Source organism: Lepisma saccharinum, chromosome 23, assembly GCF_977018435.1.
Source record: "Lepisma saccharinum chromosome 23, izLepSacc3.1, whole genome shotgun sequence".
Lineage (NCBI taxonomy): Eukaryota > Metazoa > Arthropoda > Insecta > Zygentoma > Lepismatidae > Lepisma > Lepisma saccharinum.
This window is the reverse complement of record NC_139251.1, coordinates 4306133-4325770: the sequence shown is the minus strand read 5'-3', so window position 1 is coordinate 4325770 and position 19638 is coordinate 4306133.

The window sequence follows — 19638 nt, the reverse complement described above, 5'->3', positions numbered from 1 at the left end:
AAAACAACAATTATTTATTTGTTTGTTTGCGTCACAATACAGGTGCGCGCATATGCATGTGCAGCACATCGTTCCCGCGATAAGGTTTTTACAAAAATCCCGATATACATTGACGCCCAGAACTTGGAAATAAGGCATATTCGCTCACCACTGTTGCCAGCTTAGTCTCCCTCTTTATCTTACGGCAACATTGACGTCTCTAGTTTTTTTTTTAATTGCAGGTAGGTTGCCAACACACTCTAGTTAATAATGCTACATATTATACACGCACACACGCACACACATACTGTGTTGCCATCTCTCTTTTACGGCAGTATATATTTGTTGCCGGCTCTATTGCACAGTGTGTGTATGTTACGCCAGTGTATAAATTGGCTAAACCCTTATCAAGTAAGAAAAACTATAGGTAGGTGTTGGCAGCATTGTCGGTTGTTTAACTCTTCCCCCTCTCTCTTTTTTTTGTAAAAAAAACCATGGTAGAAATACCAGTAGGTTGGCAACCTTGATTTATGCAATTAATTAAAGCAAGCCTCAAGCCTCAAGCAAGATTGCCAGCTCCTTGCCTTAGGTTAGGTTAGACCAAAATAAAAACCTTGGTAACTTTTCGAGTAAAATATTGGCAACACTGCAAGACAAGCCTCAAGCAGTATTGCCAGCTCCTTGCTTGAGGTTAGGTTAGACCAAGATAAAAACCTTGGTCATTTTTTTCGAGTAAGAGGTTGGCAACACTGCGAGCCCCACCGAGCCCCAGCTGGCAACACTGCGAGAAAAGCCTCAAGCAAGATTGCCAGCTCCTCGCGTTAGGTTAGATTAGCCCAAGAAATAAAAACCTTGGTAACTTTTCGAGTAAGAGGTTGGCACTGAGCCCCACCGAGCCCCAGCTGGCAACACTGCGAGAAAAGCCTCAAGCAAGGTTGCCAGCTCCTTGTTTGAGGTTAGGTTAGACCGAAAAAGAAAAACCTTGGTTATTTTTTCGAGTAAGAGGTTGGCAACACTGTGTACCTCACTATACCTCATTTTCGGGCGCAGAACCCGTGCCACTGCACTACTAAAGCTCTCAGATAAACACAAGCGTACACTGAAGACGTGTTCTTAATAGAGTTTGGGTCTTTAAAAATTGAACACCAGATGATTTTCCCATCAAATTCAGACATGAGGCGAATTTTGATTGGACTGTTATGGACCAGAGGTTAATAGACCTCTGTTCTATACTGTTTCCAACAACAAAAATAAAGACAGAGGAAACCGCTCCTGACCATATTTTGGGCTTAATACAAAATCATTTTACTACATCATAGTCACGATTGTTTTAACACAATTAATAGTTATGAATTGCAAATTGAATTAAAATTTCTGGGTGTGTCAGCACTTTGGTTTCTTCTACCCGTCACACTATAAGGTGTAAAGCGCTTTATCGCAACAAAAATAAAGCTTATCTGAACATTAAAATATCTTTACATTGGTTAAACGCCGAGGCTAGAAATTGGTACTCAGCAAACATAAGGACAAAATACAGGACACCATAGAATATACTGGCGATCAAGGTCCGTAGAATCAGTCTTCCTCTCTAGCTGAGAAGGTCCCTCCAGGGTATAAAGTGAGCTGCATCGCTCCGGAACTCCTTTTGTGGACGGATCTCAGTTTCTTCTGTGATATTATACACGAAAGTCCATCCTCATGTTACACCTTGTAAACAATAGATAAAGAGCAAAGAGAGCTAAAATTGTCTCTTGTCGATGGGTTGTCCGAAATTTAGAAATAAATAATATACATTTCAGTAAGTGCAATTCGTTTAAGTTCCCTAATTTTCTAATGGTCTACGAGTGTTCCATCCACAATATAGCCAGAGTCGCCCGATGGCACACTCACAGACCATCGTGCTAATTAAACATTTCATGTGCTTTTAGGGCCTTCATACTTGTATGTGAAGTTTTAAACTCTGATAGATGTACAGATAAAACTGAAATTTCATATGGAAGAAAACCCACCCACCCAGTACCCCCCCCCCCCCCACTTTTCTGTCATTCCCTGTCACGTTTTCCATGCATTGTTTTGGCAGCTGGGAAGGAAATGCAAGGCAATAGATGAGACTTACGAACTTGTTTTCTGTGTCCCAGCGTGGGTAATCGGAGCTGTCTTTCTTCAGCGTCATGGGTGGTGTGTTTAAATGCCAAAGTTGGTGACGGTAGGCTACAAATAGAACCAGGGACGCCAAAATGCACGGTCGCACCTGACTGCAACAAAAGAAGGAGCATTCTGGAAAGGAAATGTGGCGCTCTGCTGTCTCTGTTGATGAAATGCTGCATTCCTCCCCTTCCCTTCTCGCATATTCAATAGCGTATTTGTCAGTCGCACATGTTGAGGCCGGTCAGAAAAGAATCTCTAGCAGCAGTTGAAACTTGTGTGTCTGTGTGCTCCGTGGTTCGTGGCATTGTTCTTGGTTCATTGCACGTTGGCTGATTGTGCTTTTCTTTATTTTGGTAAGTCCTTGCATCTTTTATTCCACAATTCCACTTTCTTCTGTTTATTCAGGTCTTGAATCAAACATGTCCGGAAAGAAGCGAATGAGCGAGAGGCAGATATGTGATTTCCTGGACAACACGGATGACGAAGATGAGACTGTAGGACCAGAGGGTGCCGAAGATGGGTTCGGAGCTGATGGTGTTGACAAGGAGGATTCCTCCGATTCTGCTTCGGAAGAAGATGATGCTCCTACCGCATCAATATCATCAGCATCGACTTCAACTGCTTTCCCTTTCACTGGCCGGCCTGGACACAAAACTGCTGATCTCACTGCAAACCCTTCGCCTTTTGATTCATTCTCACTATTCTGGACGGATGCTCTTTTCCACATTCTTCTAGTAGAATCTACCAGATTCTACCAGCAGTTTGTGGACAATATCCATCCGTCCAGAGTAGAGCACCCCCCCCCCCCATCATCCTTGGCGAAATTTTCCTTTTCTTTGCCCTGTGGCTATACTTTGAACATAATAGACATAACTACATAGCATCGTCCTGGCCGAAAAACCTTTTCCATACCCGCTGGGTCAGCTGTCTTCTTTTCCGGAACCGTCTACAGCACATCCTTCGTTTCCCTTCATTTTGCCGACAATTCATCTCCTCCTCCTGCGACAGAGAAGAGGACCAACTGTGGAAACTGAGACAGGTTTTTGAACATTTCAGACAACGTTACCTTGACTTGTACCATCCCACTGAACACGTATCCATTGACGAGGCTATTGTTCATTACAAGGGTAAAGTGCTGTTTAAACAATATATTCCAGAGAAGCATGAGCGATTTGTCATCAAGTTATACTTGCTCTGTGACTCTTTGGGATATATGTTTGATATTCTAGTTTATCTTTGAAAGGACAGAGCAAGACAGACTGGAACTGTGACAACCACCCATGCCCTCGTCATCGAACTAATTAGGAGAGTGCAAGTGTTTGGCCATAAATTGTTTATGGACGATTACTTCACCTCCCCCGACCTTTTTGATGATATCGCAACAAAGCACTTGCGATGTTGTGGGACTGTCAATAAGAATCGGCGTTCCATGGCCATTCACTTCAAGACAAGCAGGACAAAACGTGGTGACCTGGACGTACATACGAAGGGAGACTTGACAGCTGTACGGTGGCGTGACAAAAGTGACGTTCTTTGAGCTGACAAATTACCAACAACCCCCCCCCCCCCGTGCACAAGGAAACTTTGTTGACGACAACGGTAACCCATTGAGACCCCAAATTATACTTGACTATAATAGACATATGGGTTACGTGGACAAGTCTGACTGGATGACATGTACCTATCTGACTGGCAGAAGGACAATCAAGTGGACGAACAAACTCTTCTTCTATCTTGTAAACCAGTCCATCCCGAATGCTCACATCCTCTTCAAACACTTCTCCCGAAATCTCTCACATCGAGATTTCCTGAGAAGTTTGATCGAGGACCTGGCTAAACGGGGGAAAGCGGATCAGGCTGGTCCTTCTAGGCCTTTGCCTAGTGCCGATCTTGCACCACCTCTTGAGTTGTTGAGAAGAGAATCTTCGGCTAAGAGGCACTGACTAGGTCTCGCAAAAGGTGCAAGGTTTGTTACCGAAACATGAAAACAAAGACAACATCCTATGAGTGCATAGTTTGCAAAGTTGCACTTTGTCTTTACCAGGGCCGTATCGAGGTTGGTGGAGGCCCCTGGGCAAAATGTTCTGTGGGGGGCCCCATTTTTTTAATTACTTTTTTAATACGAGCTTTATTAGCTCAATATGTTAACCACCAATTTTCAGCAGTTGAAATGATAGACCTGATTTTAGAATCAGTAGTCATTCACAATCAATCTTATCGCAGATAGGTTTATAGGGAGAATAGCTCAGTAAAATAAAGTTACAGGACGGAAATTGTAGCGCTATAGCAGCAGTAAAATTCTGCGTCTAAATGTCTACAGTATATTATGAAGAGTGAACACCGTAAGTACAATATATGGTAAATACTAAGGGGGTTCAGAAGGAAACAGAGAACTGAGCAGTAGACTGTACATACTGTACGTACATAATTTATTATTAATGATATTATTTACACTTAAGAGTAAACATGTCACTACATATGCACGGTCCATCTACTGGACAATTACCGACAGGTTCATTGTGGAAATTGTAGTAACTACACTTTCTTCAAGAAATTTCCCAATGTCTTATAGTACATACACTTTTCTTGCCTTTTCGCCGAAAATTCATCTATTATATCATCAAAGTCCAATTCACGAAGACGTTCATGTTAAATGTTTTCCTGATGTTTGACATTGATACTGCTTACTAGGTGTGCAAACTGTATCAACTCATTCTCTAGCGAGGGTTCCAGATCCTCCTCGTAGATGCTCGCGAGCTGCAGATGTAATTTGTGAGTGATGAGGTGATTTGATCAATCACTTGTAGAAAAATTTCCACTCTGAAATGTTCACTAGTCGAGAGGTGGATTTGAGGTTCATTTTCATAGTCAAGAGGCTTCAGTCTGACGTTTCTCACCTGCTTACGTGAGTGTTCCTTATTGTACTGCTCTGTGCCACTTCTTCTGGCTATCTCTTTATATTCAGAAAACGAGTTCCTTTTTTATTCTACGAACTTCTTTAAAGATCTCATAATGTTAATGGCAGACTGAAGGACTCGCCTTGGATCCTGAAGTGTTTTGCTCGTAGCATCAAATCTCTCTAAAATGTCATTCCATAAGACGGCTAACAATGCTATTTCCAGGGATGGCATCTGCCGTGAGAGCTTATTCGCTTCACTTCTTACAATACCCTTCTCTTCTTTGTCATTGCATATTTCGACATTAGCTTCAACTCATTCCGCCGTCCGTTAGCTTATGTTAGCTGGGTTCTCAAAATACCTGCTTAAAGTTAGGTGTCCCGTAGTTCACTTATGCACCGAGAGCGCATCTTCACAAATTTTTGCCCTAGAAAAACTCAGTTCTAAAACGATGTTATTATCGAAAGAAAGTTATGTACTTCGTAGGATTATTTAGTATCTTAATCGTATCTGAGAATTGATTGTTGGAATAAGTGTGCCTTATTTCCACACCACATCCAAACCATCCATGGTAAATAGTAGACCCTATATTGAGCTTCAGATATCTACAAACAGATCGGCTGAGAGCAATGCAACAATTGGATCCAGAATAGTGTAGACAAACGACAATATTGAAGTTTTTTTTAGTTTTTTTTAAAGAAATACAACTTCTTATGTAATTTTTTACAAGCATAGCCAGCTTGTTAAAATATTTGTTTGGTGGAGGCTCTTCACAGCTTCCTTTTGGTGGGATCCCTGGGGCAATTGCCTCAGTTGGCCATAGTTAATCCGGCCCTAGTCTATACCCTTTCTTTGAGGCTTTTCACGTGGGCTACTACGTGGTGAGTACATATATTACATTATAATAGTTATTTTGCTGTGCAACATTATTTACCATTTCTCTTTTTCGTACTATTTGCTCGCATATGTAACCCCACGGGATATTTTTGACATTACAGTGTGCAAATATTGCGTCATTCTAAACTTTCTATGAGAGCAAGGACCATGGAACAAGTTTCACTTTGTTGCAAAAGGTCTATTCTTTAAAAATAATGCAAAGGTTTACACCCTTTTTCCAAAATAGCGGGAAAAGAGGACGCGAACGCCAGATTTTAATTTTCGTTCATGAAAATTTGAGGACTTAGCCACTCCCAACCTCCTTTTTTTTTACTTTGGCATTCTGAATTGTATACGGTCGCGTGATCCGATGTTTTTGTTTACAAACGAAAGTTACCCGAAGTAGATTGCTCAAATAGTCTCCGAGATATAACTTTTTTTCTGAAATATGTGTAAAAATTTAAAAATCGCGCGCAAAGCCGCGGCCAGAGAGGCGTTACTTTCGAAAACCAGCTCAGGAATCTAAAGGTTAAATTGAAAACATAATTTCCTGAAGTGACAGACGCAATAGATCTTGTGTTTATAGGAAGCAATAATAATCATAATAATAATTATATAATCAATCCATTTTTCCTTTGTACGATCAATTATGAATGACGAATTGTTTTATTTTACTTGGCGCTTTTTTCCACTTTTGGCTAATTGTGAACACGAGGAAAAATGGTGTTAAGATATATATATAGTTAAAGGACAATCACAAATACATATTGAATAAAACAACACAAGCCCTCATGGAGGAAAATACTGGCCGTGGATTCAGACGCCCCTGAATAATGTAGTCCACTTAGGTTGACATTTGGGTGTCTTGAAAAGGGGTAACTCCTTACACCCCACAAATTTGGCTAATCGCGACGATGAGTAAAAATTGAAATTAATGAAGAACACGCAAGCCCAGGCCCAGAACTTCGGTGGCGATATCGAATGTCAACCACTTTAAGCGGTCTTTGTCTTTTAATATAGTATTATTAGCAGATATTGTAATATCAAGACAATTTTGCTATTCGTATTACATGTGATACAATTGACCAGCTTCCGAGAACCCTTCCGAATAAATTTCTAGATAAGTGCCTACGTCCATGCCATGCCCCTGAAATGAAATAAATGACGTAATGAATAAAATATTTTTATGTAAGTATTGAAAAATATTGACACGTCGTCGTTGTGTTCAAATGACTTTGTCAAAGCAGAGGGAAAGCTTGCTTCCGCGGTGACGTCACAAGGTTACGACCCCCCACACAGGGGCTGTTATGGGTAGACCTCTTGAAGGGAAGGGGAAAGTCTTCACGGACATTGACTGGCGATGAGGTCAGACGCCAGAGCCTCGTTAGTCTGCAAATTGCAGTCCATGGCGTCATAGGTGGAAGTGAGGTTGAGACGTTGGTGCAATATGTGGAAGGATCACCCCACCATTGAAAGTTTAACATTATGGATGTTCGCATGTGAAAACTTTAACGCGTAGTGTGGATAACTCTAAATAGAAAACTCATACCTTATGTATCTTGAAATGTAATTGGAAAGTGGTTTATATATTTGCACACACACCGTACACAGTGCACAATCTGTCACTTTACACTGCGCATTCCCATTCCAGTACAGTATTGCACTTCGAATGTAAGCGGTCAGTGAGGCAATTCTCACTTTGCCTTATTTATTTATATACGAGTATTCATGTCTCTCTGCAGGATATTCACTCACTTAACGAATGACAAACAAACTTCCTGTTCATATATTCCACAGAGATGTCATTGTGGAACTTCTATCTTCTCGAGAATAGTTTCTGTAAATCAATATCATGCCCAATACTTCAGCAGGTAGAGTGTATTAACAACGCTAAAAGTCCATCATCCGTGCGAACCATGTTTTTCCTCCTTATATCAGGATAACGATTCACAACTATGTAATTAAGGAAACCATGTTTTCATATTTGTTTCATGAAAAAAAGGAAATATTTTTACCGGTTCATTATGGGTATTTTATGGTTCCTCATACTCATCACCTGACTGCTATTTAGCTAAGGGAACCCTGCATTTTAATCTATGTATTTTTTCGTAAACGTTCTTAGACTGTCTTGAGTAGAACCATCAATGTAGAGGATGGAACAAACAGATTTCATAAGAGACTAGAAAAAGTATTTGTAGGTTCAATAACTAAGAATGGAAATCTATAATAATCTGGTGCACGAAAGAAAAAAAATGAGAATTTCGTTTTACAAGAACATTAGATGAATTGTAATAATCATGATTTGGATGTTATATTATTTAATGAAGAAACAACAGGATACTAACATGAAAGATGAAAATGGAGTATTTGAAATATATTAAAGAAACAAAGAAGTGCAAACACGGCACACGCTTGATTAACAAAAACAGAAAAAGAAAGAAAAATAATAGAAACAGAACCACCATTCATAAAGAACTATTACGCAAGATCATAAAAAAAAATCGAACCAATTTTGTAAAATTTGCACCTAAATTTTTTGAAGAGGTGGTGGTGCCAATTTTGTCCTTAGTTATTAACTTGGCCTTACTTCGAAGCTCTTGCTAACACCAGTTACGCAGTGGGTCGTGTTGAGTGTGCGTAGCGATTTTCAGCTACCGTACCATGAAGGAATTGGAAGATAAAATAATGTATTCAAATTATATGTGAAATTGCAGATAACGTTAAAAGAGACTTACACCGCATTACATTACGCGTATGGCCAGTAGTGTTCACTTAAACACAGTGTCGCAAATGCTACAGACGTCTCAGATCGGGATGAACCTTCATCGAGAACGACGAATGAGGATATCCCATGTGACAGATATATTGATCGTTAGCTTTGATTAGCAAGGGATTTTGAATTCGGAATTTGGCCACATGTTTCCATAGTAAAAGCAGCATCCTATGTTGACATATTCCGTCAGTACCTGTTCCTTTCGTTGGTTTATCCCTTCAGGATTCAGGTGGGGTGTGAAAAACCCCAAATGTTTTATTCTTGGTTTTTGCCAATAAAATATGTGTACATTTCATTTGTCAATCATTGTACCTTCAAGCTGAATAACGATGAAGAGGTTCTGTCCGTAACAACCAGGCAGTTGCCTGTTAGCATTTGTCTGTGTTGCATCAATCTCTGTTTGGGATGTGTCACACCCCACCTGAGTCATCCCGTAACTACAGAAGTGTTTTAGTGATAATTTATACAGCGAAATTATTATAGTTTGTACATTAAAAGTATTTTATTTTGCATAAGCTTAGTGTAGAATAAAACCTGTATTTCACTCGATGTCGCATGAAAATGAACAGAAATTATCCAGCCAAATATAAAGAAAAATGTAGGAGATGATGAAGAACAAGTTGGGTGTTACTTTTAACAATGCACCAAAATGCAGAAATTGATACCAGTACAGGATAATCACGAAAACAAAAAAAAAATCCAACCTTACAAAAGAGGAGTGGATGTTGCAAACCTTATATCTTCTAAATATGTCTCAAGAAATAGTAAGCCTTATCCACTGAAGGTGTTTCTTACCCCAATGGATATACTTATGGGAAATTAACACTCAGATAATTTTAAAAAGTCATTTGTAAGACGACATAGATAGGCGAACATTCCTGTAATATCAAGACATTCATGTGTAAAAGGGAAGAGTCAAACAGCTATATCGGGGTCTGAATGGAAAAGTATGAATTGTCTGCAGAGTGCCATAGAATACCTCTTTACCCTTGCAAAAATGGGCCAAGGTGTTATCTGTGTCCACACTTTAAGGGGACAGAAAGTTCAAAATTGAATTCAAATAGTGAAAGGGGATAATGTGTTTGGCGCATCTCATGACATGTTTTAGAAACTGCACGGGGGAAAGTGAATCAAAGTGACTGCTTACGTATCTTAACTCTGTATTTCATGTTTCTATGATATGTATTCTTCACAATTTTTGATAATTCCTATCGTAATGTACTATTATTACTTAATATATGAAGAAAGACAAAATGGCCTTCGTTTTTTAAAAGTTTTAAGAATGTTATCGTTCATTATTTTTATATACTCGGTAACATGCGGATACCAGTTTTTTCTTCTTACATAATGTGTAATGTGCTAATTGCAATGTAGGGTGTACCTAAATAAACACATTGTATTAATATTCACATCCCTGCTGAGGTCTTACTTAACTTTCTCAAACCCTAGGCCTGAAGGGTTAAATGTCCTTATTGCACTGTCATTTTCCTATTCATACGTAATGGACAACAAGTCTCCGATTTATTACTTTCTGACATGGAATATGATCTAGGGTATGCCCATATACAGATTTAGAATAATTTCCAAAGCAGCTGTAATAATCCACCTTATATTTTGGAGGGTGTACTAAAGTATTTCTCAGGGTATTTAACTTAGTAGTGATGCCATATACATTTCCAAACATTTCGAAATTAACTAGAGAATATACAATAGTTAATACGTAGATAATAATGTCATCAAAACCTAGAGTCCAATTTTAATACTACATTAACTTGCAAATGCCTTACGTCGATTCTGGAATAGTGGAATTTTTTGTAGTGGTAAAATATATATCTAAAAGCAACAAACGAAGATTTTCCTCATAAATGTACGTAGACATACTTCACAAATTTTGTTGAAGGTATGAAGGTATGACAATTTCTAAATTATATTGAAGGTATGTATACAACATGACACATATTATATTTTTAATTGATGGTATTTATACTGCAAATATAATACAAGTAGGCATTTTATCTTTCTTGGAATTTGATTCGTATATGTGGTATGAAGTCCCAGGGCGGGCCTAAGCTACTGGGAGGGTCGCAGGTGGCGGATAGCGAATGTCCATCAGATATGATGGTTAGCTGCGAATAAGGCATAGCAAAATAAGCAGTCCCGGACCGAGGTGGCAGTGCTATCAGGGTCTGGAGGGAGTGATCTGTGGCAGGATCACACCCATTAAAACCCAGAAATGCCCAAAGACAGCACTGTGACATGGCGAAGAAGTGCCGCCATTAAATAAGCACAGCCCCTGCTGCCTTGCAGGGAGGGGAGGGATCCCCAAAGGCTAAGGGAAGGATACCCTGACAGAAAACCAAGGGGTAGTAAGGGCTCCGAAGGCAAAGCAACACCAACCTACCTAGGGGAGTAAACCTTAAATAAATCCTGGTCCTCCAGGTTGGGGGTTGGGCGTAGGGTTAACTCACCTACCCCGTCAAAAGAACTTGTTACGGATACCAAAAGATTGCCTCGGAGGAGATCGGATAATTTGTTGACGACCCGGCGAAAAAAAGGCTAATGAGAAGGAAAACCGATATAATGCTCGCAACCTGGAATGTAAGAACATTGAAGAGACCAGGAAAGCTGAGAGAAATCAGAGAAGAAATAGAAAAGTATGGAGGGAAAGTGTTAGCATTACAAGAAACATGCTGGAAAGGACAAGGAATGATAAAGTCTGGAAAACATATAGTGATGTATAGTGGAGGAGAAACTGGTATAGCTCGACCACAAGGAAAAAACCTTCCGTCCAAAGCGTTCGCGCAACTTCCCTGCCGTTATCGGTGTTCGGGGCAGTGTTGCCAGCTCAGGTTTGAAAAATTCGGGAGATTGTTCCTCGGGAAACCAGAAGATCTGCTACTAAATCCGATTATCGATTAATTGTAGCGGATGAACGACGTTCTTGGGGGCGGAGGGGCGGCATAGACGTGCGCACTGGGGGGGAGGCAAGGGGAGTGGCGCGATTGTTTACGGTGTAAACGTCACAGATACTTTTGTAACAATGGTGCTAAACCCAGAACATTGTGTTTGGCGAAAATATACCGAAGATCTCCATTTCACGAGTGGACATGTTTCAAACAAAAGAAAGTAAACCGCCCGAGGGAAGTGACCAACATCTTTTATCTCTTCCGCATTTTCCGGTTAGAGGGTGCGTGGAAAACACCCTCAAATTTGCCCTTTCTCAGCACCGACACAAGGGCTTTGCGATGCCTCTATTATCGCAAGGAATTTTTATGACAGGAAATGGTTGAAAGTTGTGTTCACAGATGAAGCTAACGTGCCGTTGTCGGCGATTTTCCACAATCTTTCAAGTCGAATGCTAACAATAACAAATCAATTTGCCTTCTGCTGGTGTTCGGTGTACAGCTATCGATAGGGGTGGACACGCGTCCTGCACCATAATGAGAAAATGCATTACGTATGTGAAATATATTTGGTGAATTAGACAGCATGTCTTTCTCAATAATTCAAGATAGCAACGCTTATGCTAGGGTGCCACCCATCCTCCCCATCTGCTAGAAATACACACACACACACACCCACAAACACATACATGTATAACATAATTTGCTCACGCTACGAAGTCAGTATTTCTACCTCGTAAGGCAAGGACGTTTCACTGTGTTTGTGTCACTTTATCCATTTCATCAGTTTTCCATTCATCCATATTGTCGTACTTACCCGTAGAGGCACAAAAGCGACGTAAGATAACTAAAATAGAAATAGAGTTTAGGGTGGGATAAAATACAGCCATCTAAAAATAGTAATGTAGTAAAAGTATATAATAAAATAATGTCCTAGCACAATTGAGTAGCGTTTGACATAATTTCACAGTTCAAACAGCACTTTTCACGGCTGAGTGGAGTTCCACTCCACATCTCCCTTCCATGTTCAAGTAAGATGAGCAGGAAACGTGTTTTTAAGCTGGCCGTTGGAGGTTCCATAGCAATAGTTTATTAAGGAATTCTCCCGAGAAATCAATAGGCCTGGCAACGCTGACGTGAGCCAGCTGAATGTTCCTTCCCCCCTGCCCTTTCCCGCACCCGCCGGCGCGATGTGCTTCTGCGCAGGTTGTTTTGCTTGTGGTTCCACTATAATAATGGTACAGGTTTCCTAATCCAAAAGTCTATCAAACCAAGTATTTTTATCTTTACAGCAATTAATGATAGGATGTGCTCAGTCAGAGTTAGAGCCAAATTCTTCAATATCACAATGTTGTGTGTGTATGCCCCCACAGATGAAATAGAGGAGGAGAAGAAAGATGTTTTTTACTCAAAGTAGAAGAAGAAATAAATCATGTACAAAGACACGATGTAAAAATCATACTAGGGGACTTAAACGTCAAAATAGGAAGAGAAGAGATGTACAGAAGCATAATTGGCAAAGAAAGCCTGCATGAAGTAAGCAATGATAACGGAATGAGATTGATAGACTTTGCAAGCAGTAAGGAAATGGTAATTAAAAGTACTTGGCTTCCACGAAAAGACATAAAAAAGGAGACCTGGGTGTCTCCAGACGGCCGCACACACAAAAAAAATAGATCATGTTGTAATAGACAGGAGACATGCCACAGATATTATGGAGATCGGTAGTTGTAGAGGTGTTGATGGAGACACAGACCACCATCTAGTGAGAATCAAGTATAGACAGAAAATTGATGTGAAAAGATCAAAAAAGGAAAGTAAGAACATGAAACATAATATAGAGGAACTCAGGAATGCCAGAGTAAGAGAGGGATACCAATAAAAACTTATGGAGGCACTAGAAAGAAAAAAGGATATATGGGCGAAAGGAGAAATACAATGTAAGTGGGAAATACTAAAAACAGTAATAGGTAATGTAGCAGAGGATACATTGGGAAATAAACAAAACAAGAAGAGAGAACAATGGTTTGATGAAGAATGCTCAGTATTAATACAGGAGAGAAACGATGCCAGAAAAAGGATGCTTCAACGGAGAACAAGACAAGTAGTGGAAGAATATAGAGAAAAGAAGAGAGAAGCAGATAAGACATGTAGAGCCAAGAAAAGACAGTTTGAGAGAAATAAAATAGAAGAGTTAGATGAAATGAAAGATAGAAATGAGGTACGAAAGTTTTATGACAGAACAAGATATCTGAAGAAAGGATACCAACCCAGAGCAGTTTTCTACAAGGATAAAGAAGGAAACCCCAATGGAGACAAAAGAAAGATGATGTAAAGATTTCAGGAGTATTTCTGTGAATTACTTAACGGATCCAATGAGGAGGATAAAGAAGAGGGGAAAAGTGATGAAGAAGAGGAAGAAATTAGTGAAGAATAGGAGGAAGAGATAATACCAACTTTAAAGGAAATAAAAGATGCAATAAAAGTCTCTAAAGAATAATAAAGCGCCATTAGAAGATGGCATAGAATTTGAGGTGTTGAAATATGGTCGAGAGGGAGGGAAGAAGGCCATATATGAAGTGATAGAAGAAGTTTGGATAAAATAAGAAATGCCCAGAGACTGGACAGTAGGAATAATATGCCCGATACATAAGAAAGGGGATAAAACTAAGTGTGAAAACTACCGTGGAATAACACTACTGGATGGAACTTATTAAGTATTTGGTAAAATTTTAGCAACACGATTGGAAGATTGGATGGAAAGAATCATGGGAGATTACCAAGCAGGATTTAGAAAAATTTGCTCCACAATGGACCAGATATTTTTACTGCGCCAAGTGCTGTTGAAGTTCTATGACTAGAACAAATAACTTCAACAACTATATGTCGATTTTAAACAAGCATATGACAGCTTGGAAAGAAATAAGATCTACAGTATAATGAAAGAGTTTGGAATCCCAAGGAAATTGAAAAGACTGACAAAAATGACAAAGAAAACAACGGAATGTAAAGTCAGAGTTGAACAGGAAATGACAAACATGTTTAAAGTAGAGAAAGGACTGAGACAGGGAGATGTACTTTCTACAATACTATTTAATTTAATATTGGAAAAAGTATTCCGACAACCACCAATCAACCCTGGAGGAACAATATTAAATAGACTAACACAAATAGTAGCATATGCAGATGATGTAGCTTTAATAGCAAGGAATAAGCAAGCTATGGAAGCGAGTTACCAAGTATTAGAAGAGAAAGCTCAAGAACTAGGACTGGAAGTAAACACAAATAAAATTAAATATATGAAGATGGGAAATCCAGAAAGAGGCAGAAGAGAACCTTACATAAGAATAAATGGAAAAGAATATGAAAGGGTGGAAGCCTTTAAATATTTGGGCTTAATAATAACAGCAGATAACAAGACAGCTACAGAAATACAGGAAAGGATAACAAGTGGAAGTGCTATTTTTCTTTGCAAAATGTGTTTAAATCTAAGAATGTTAGTAGGAACACAAAAATTAAAATATATACAACAATATTAAGACCCATAGTAATGTATGGTTCAGAAAGTTGGGTGATGTCGGTAAGAGAAGAATATTGGTTGTTAAAATGGGAGAGGAAAATACTGAGAAGAATATTTGGAGCGGTAAGAGATAAAGAGGGATGGAGAATGAGAACAAATATGGAAGTACAGGAATTGTTTAACCAGCCAGATATTGTAGTAAAGATCCCACTTAACCTCAGGAATTGGGGGCAGATCAGAAAATGCGTTGTGTAAATCATCAGGAATTGTCAGATCAACCTCTAAGAATAGACCATAGTCACTGTCATCAAAATCCTGAAGATCTTCAATATTGAAATCTTCAACCCACTCAAGCCCTGCATATGGCAGTTTATCCATCATAGCATAACCATACAGGCTGTTGGCATCTACATGCAATATATAATTTGATGGCAGGGCTGGATCATAATTGAGAATATACTTGTTATTTGCTCTGGCATATCTCTGAGAACATTGCACCATGCCTCCTCTTATACATTGTTCCATAAACAGATACATATCTTGATCTTGGATCATATCCAACTGCATTTTAGTGTTTAAAAACATTGCAGACCATGCTAGGCCTGGTGCACTGTAGAAATACATTGGATCCAGTTTATAATTTTCCATCGATGATTTTCTAAATGCCTGAAGTATATCAGCTAAGAGAGTGACATCAAGTTTTAAATATGTCTTATGTTAATCACCAAATGTCTGGCATTTTAAATTGTTCCACATCAACAGGGCATGGTGATAATCTTCATCAGTGATTCCAGATGCTCTGAGTTTGCTGTAGAACTCTTGTTGTGGTGGCAGAGAACACTCATCAAATTTAGAAAAACCTGTAACATAATCATATGGGTATACACCCTTCCGCCTAATTAATTTCAGGTCCTGATTTGGAAACATAGCACATGTGATTTTGAATTGATCATCAGATAATTGACTGGCCAGTGTAGCCAGGCTAGCAGACAGAATTCTGTAGGAATCAAGAAATCTTAAGTGAATGGGAACACCATTAACTTTAATTATCTTGCTAATAGCAATATATTTCTCATTATTTTCTGCTAAAATATTTAAATTCTGCTTGTCAAATCCCTCGTACCTGATCAAATGATGAAAATCATAATTGGATGCACCATGGCAAAATATAGGGATAAATTTTGGTCTCTGGATCTTAATATTACAACTATTACACAGGGCCATTTTGAATTTACCATCTGTATGAGAATGGTGTTTCACCTTGATATTTGTATCTGAAAATTCAGAATCACATACTGGGCATTTTTCTGCATTGTTGAAATCTTCAATCTGATCCTCTGTTAAAGGCAACATGGGTTTTGATTTTAATAAGACATTAGATGCTATGTTATGGCACTCATTTTCTATTATATGTGCAAATTCTTTGATGGCATCTGGTCCCATGTATAAATATTCTTCACTAACAACACCATCCTGTACAACAACATAATAAAAACTAGAAGGTTCATGTAACTGGTATGATGTAATTGAAGATTCATCAGGATCTGGGCTGCAGAATGCAGGGGGTTTGAGGTTTGATTCAAAATCACAGACTATATATGCTGGGTGTTCCAACAAGGCTTCAAATTTTTTGAATTTGGCACTTTCATTTGGGTTAGGCATAAGCATGTGAACAGGTTTATGGTTGCCACAGTATTTTAAATGTTCAATTAACTTGTTTTTAGCAATTTCTGCATTCACTTCCCGAACCCCATTCACCATTTTTCTACCATCAAATATAGTCAAACATCTTCTACACAACTTGAATATTGTCTTAGATTTGTCTAGTTGTGTTCTAACTAAAGCTTCAAGATTATGTATCAGAGTGTAATGATATGTGCCATCCCCTTCAATTAAGAGCAGATCAATCGGGACAGCAGAATCATCATCTGAGAGGTGCTATCAAGCAATTGCCACGGCCAGTAGAACAAATATATACATTAATAGATAATTGTTTACCATTGATATCCCTGGCCTTTTTTTCAAATTTATCAATATTCTGAACAGATATTGGATATTCTAAGCCCTCCATAGCATCATCAAAATTGTGTTCATATTGTTTATAATAAGTTATTCTCTCAGGATGCCTTAAAACTGGAAACAAAGCAGCTAAAATACGCCACGAAAAGCATTTCTCATCATTATTTTTTATGTTAACCACGGCTCTTTTGTTTTTGATATTGGCAGGTAATAGCAGATATGTAGATCCTTGTAATGGGCTGAATTCAGAAATATTAACATAGAGCTTGTGTGAAGATCCACATAGGCTCCAACCCGATTCTTTTGCTGCAAATTCAGAGTGTTTAATATTCAATTGCTTTATCAAACTGCTTATTAATTTGTCTAAATTTGAATTTGAATATACAGCTAGAGTTTCTGTTATGTGGGGCTGTGTAAATTTTGTGCCATTTGGTTTCTTATATTGTGTAAACAATTTGAGGGACAACTTATAAGAGCCATTTTGTGCATTTAGAATTGCCTGCACATTAGAATTTATACTGTTCAAAAAATTCTTAATGTCACATCTTGGTTCTGATATAAAACAATAATCACTAAGTTGCCCAGCAAAACTGCTATGAATAGGTGCATAGCGTTGCTGCTTTGCTGCTCTAGCATTAACAGGTGTTTCATGCTTCCTTTTCAGACCAGATGTAGATGGCTGTGAGGGCAATATTGAATACTGTAAATAACAAGTACAATTATGCCTATTGTAATATGCTTTGCTTAATATTTTATGGCATCTTGGGCACAATTTAGTAGCCTCTCTGCATTTCTTAGGATCACAATTATGCCGGTGCCTAGCCCAATTGGAACTAGATATATTTTTATTGCATTGATTGCAATATTTCAAGTCTGGCATTTTTATTGTTTGTTTATATAAAATTTCTTGCTCCAAGAAAACAGAACTATGGATAGAATGCCAAAACAATTATAACAGCAGTTAGTGGCTGAGCTGGTGCTTTTATACCCAGACAACAGCAGTAACTAGGCTCTGGTGATCCCCAGTATAAAATAATTTTGCTCAATTATGCTGTTCTATAACACACTTTACCAGGTATCAAACCTCAGCGGTATATCAGCTAGCAGTGAATATTCTCAAAATCTCACGAGTGGGGATATTATTCTACCACATGTATTTCAATCTTACACATTTTACCAGGTCTCAAACCCAGAAGCCTTTGATTACAAGGCAGCAATACCAACACTTTGCCATCAGGGGAGGCCTACACATTCTACCAGGTTTCAGACCCGGGAGCCTTTGATTACAAGGCAACAATATTAACACTTCTCCATGGAGAGGCCTCAAACCCAGAAGCCTTTGATTACAAGGTATATAAGCTATGGGGCTATGCCCGCACTTTACCAGGTTTCAGACCTGGAATCCTCTTGAATACAAGGCATATAAGCTATGGGACTATGCCCACACTCTCTACCGGTTTTCTAACCCGGGAGCCTCTGAGCTGGATATCAGCTAGCAGTGAATATTCTTAAAGTCTTAGTTGTGTATATATTATTGCAGAGCAAGGCTTTTTAGAATTGGATTCAGACTTGCATGTTGTTATGCAAGGGGGTAATGTTCTTTTACTAAGAATTCCTCCTATTACACAGAAATATTAATGGAAATTTTATGCCCTTTCAGTGAATTGGAGTCAATGCCATGTGACAGGCCTAGAATTATACAGAAATATCACTAATGCCCCTTTTAACCTATTTTTCTATATAGATTCTCCCCCATGAGTGACAACAAGAATGGAATATGAAAACCCCTAAGCGTGCATAATTTATTGCCCCGGGGCAAACAATGCATCAATTTTCCTAATCAAAATTATCTAATAGACTAATGCATTTCCGAGCTAAGTAATTGCTTGCCCCGGGCATAAAATTGATCAAAGATTAGGAAGAAAACAAATAACAATTTTATTTGCAACTTGCCTTTGTCCAAGGTAATTTTGTATTGTATTAGATATCTTTAGCAAGATTACAAACAACAATCTCACAGATTCAGCCTTTGCAAACATGGGCAAATCTGTCTGTTGAGGCTTCTTCATTTGTACACTAGGGCTCAAGATTCTTTAGATTCAACTGTGTCCACACTTGGCCGATTGATTCATATAGACATCTTGACATTGTTTTAAGTATAGCCGAATCAATCTGTTTAATCATATGAGCTCTTCATTTGTACAATTTTTGTCCTCATCCTATAGCCAAACACACTACTGACAGATGTTTCCGATTTAGTGTCGCTATTAAATTCGTTTATACAAAACATGCAACTAACTAACTTGAAACGGTTAATACTTACTTAGTTTATTATTAAGAAAATAGAAAATATTTGTAACATATTAGAGACTATAAACACATAACATTACGTTGAAAACTTTTCAAATAAGCGAACCACGTCAGCGAGAGCACGAGACGCTCACTTATCCTTTTTCAAAGGGTCAAAATACCCGTTTCATACTCCCTAGCAACGTCTGTTTCCGTCCAGGGGCTACAAATCTG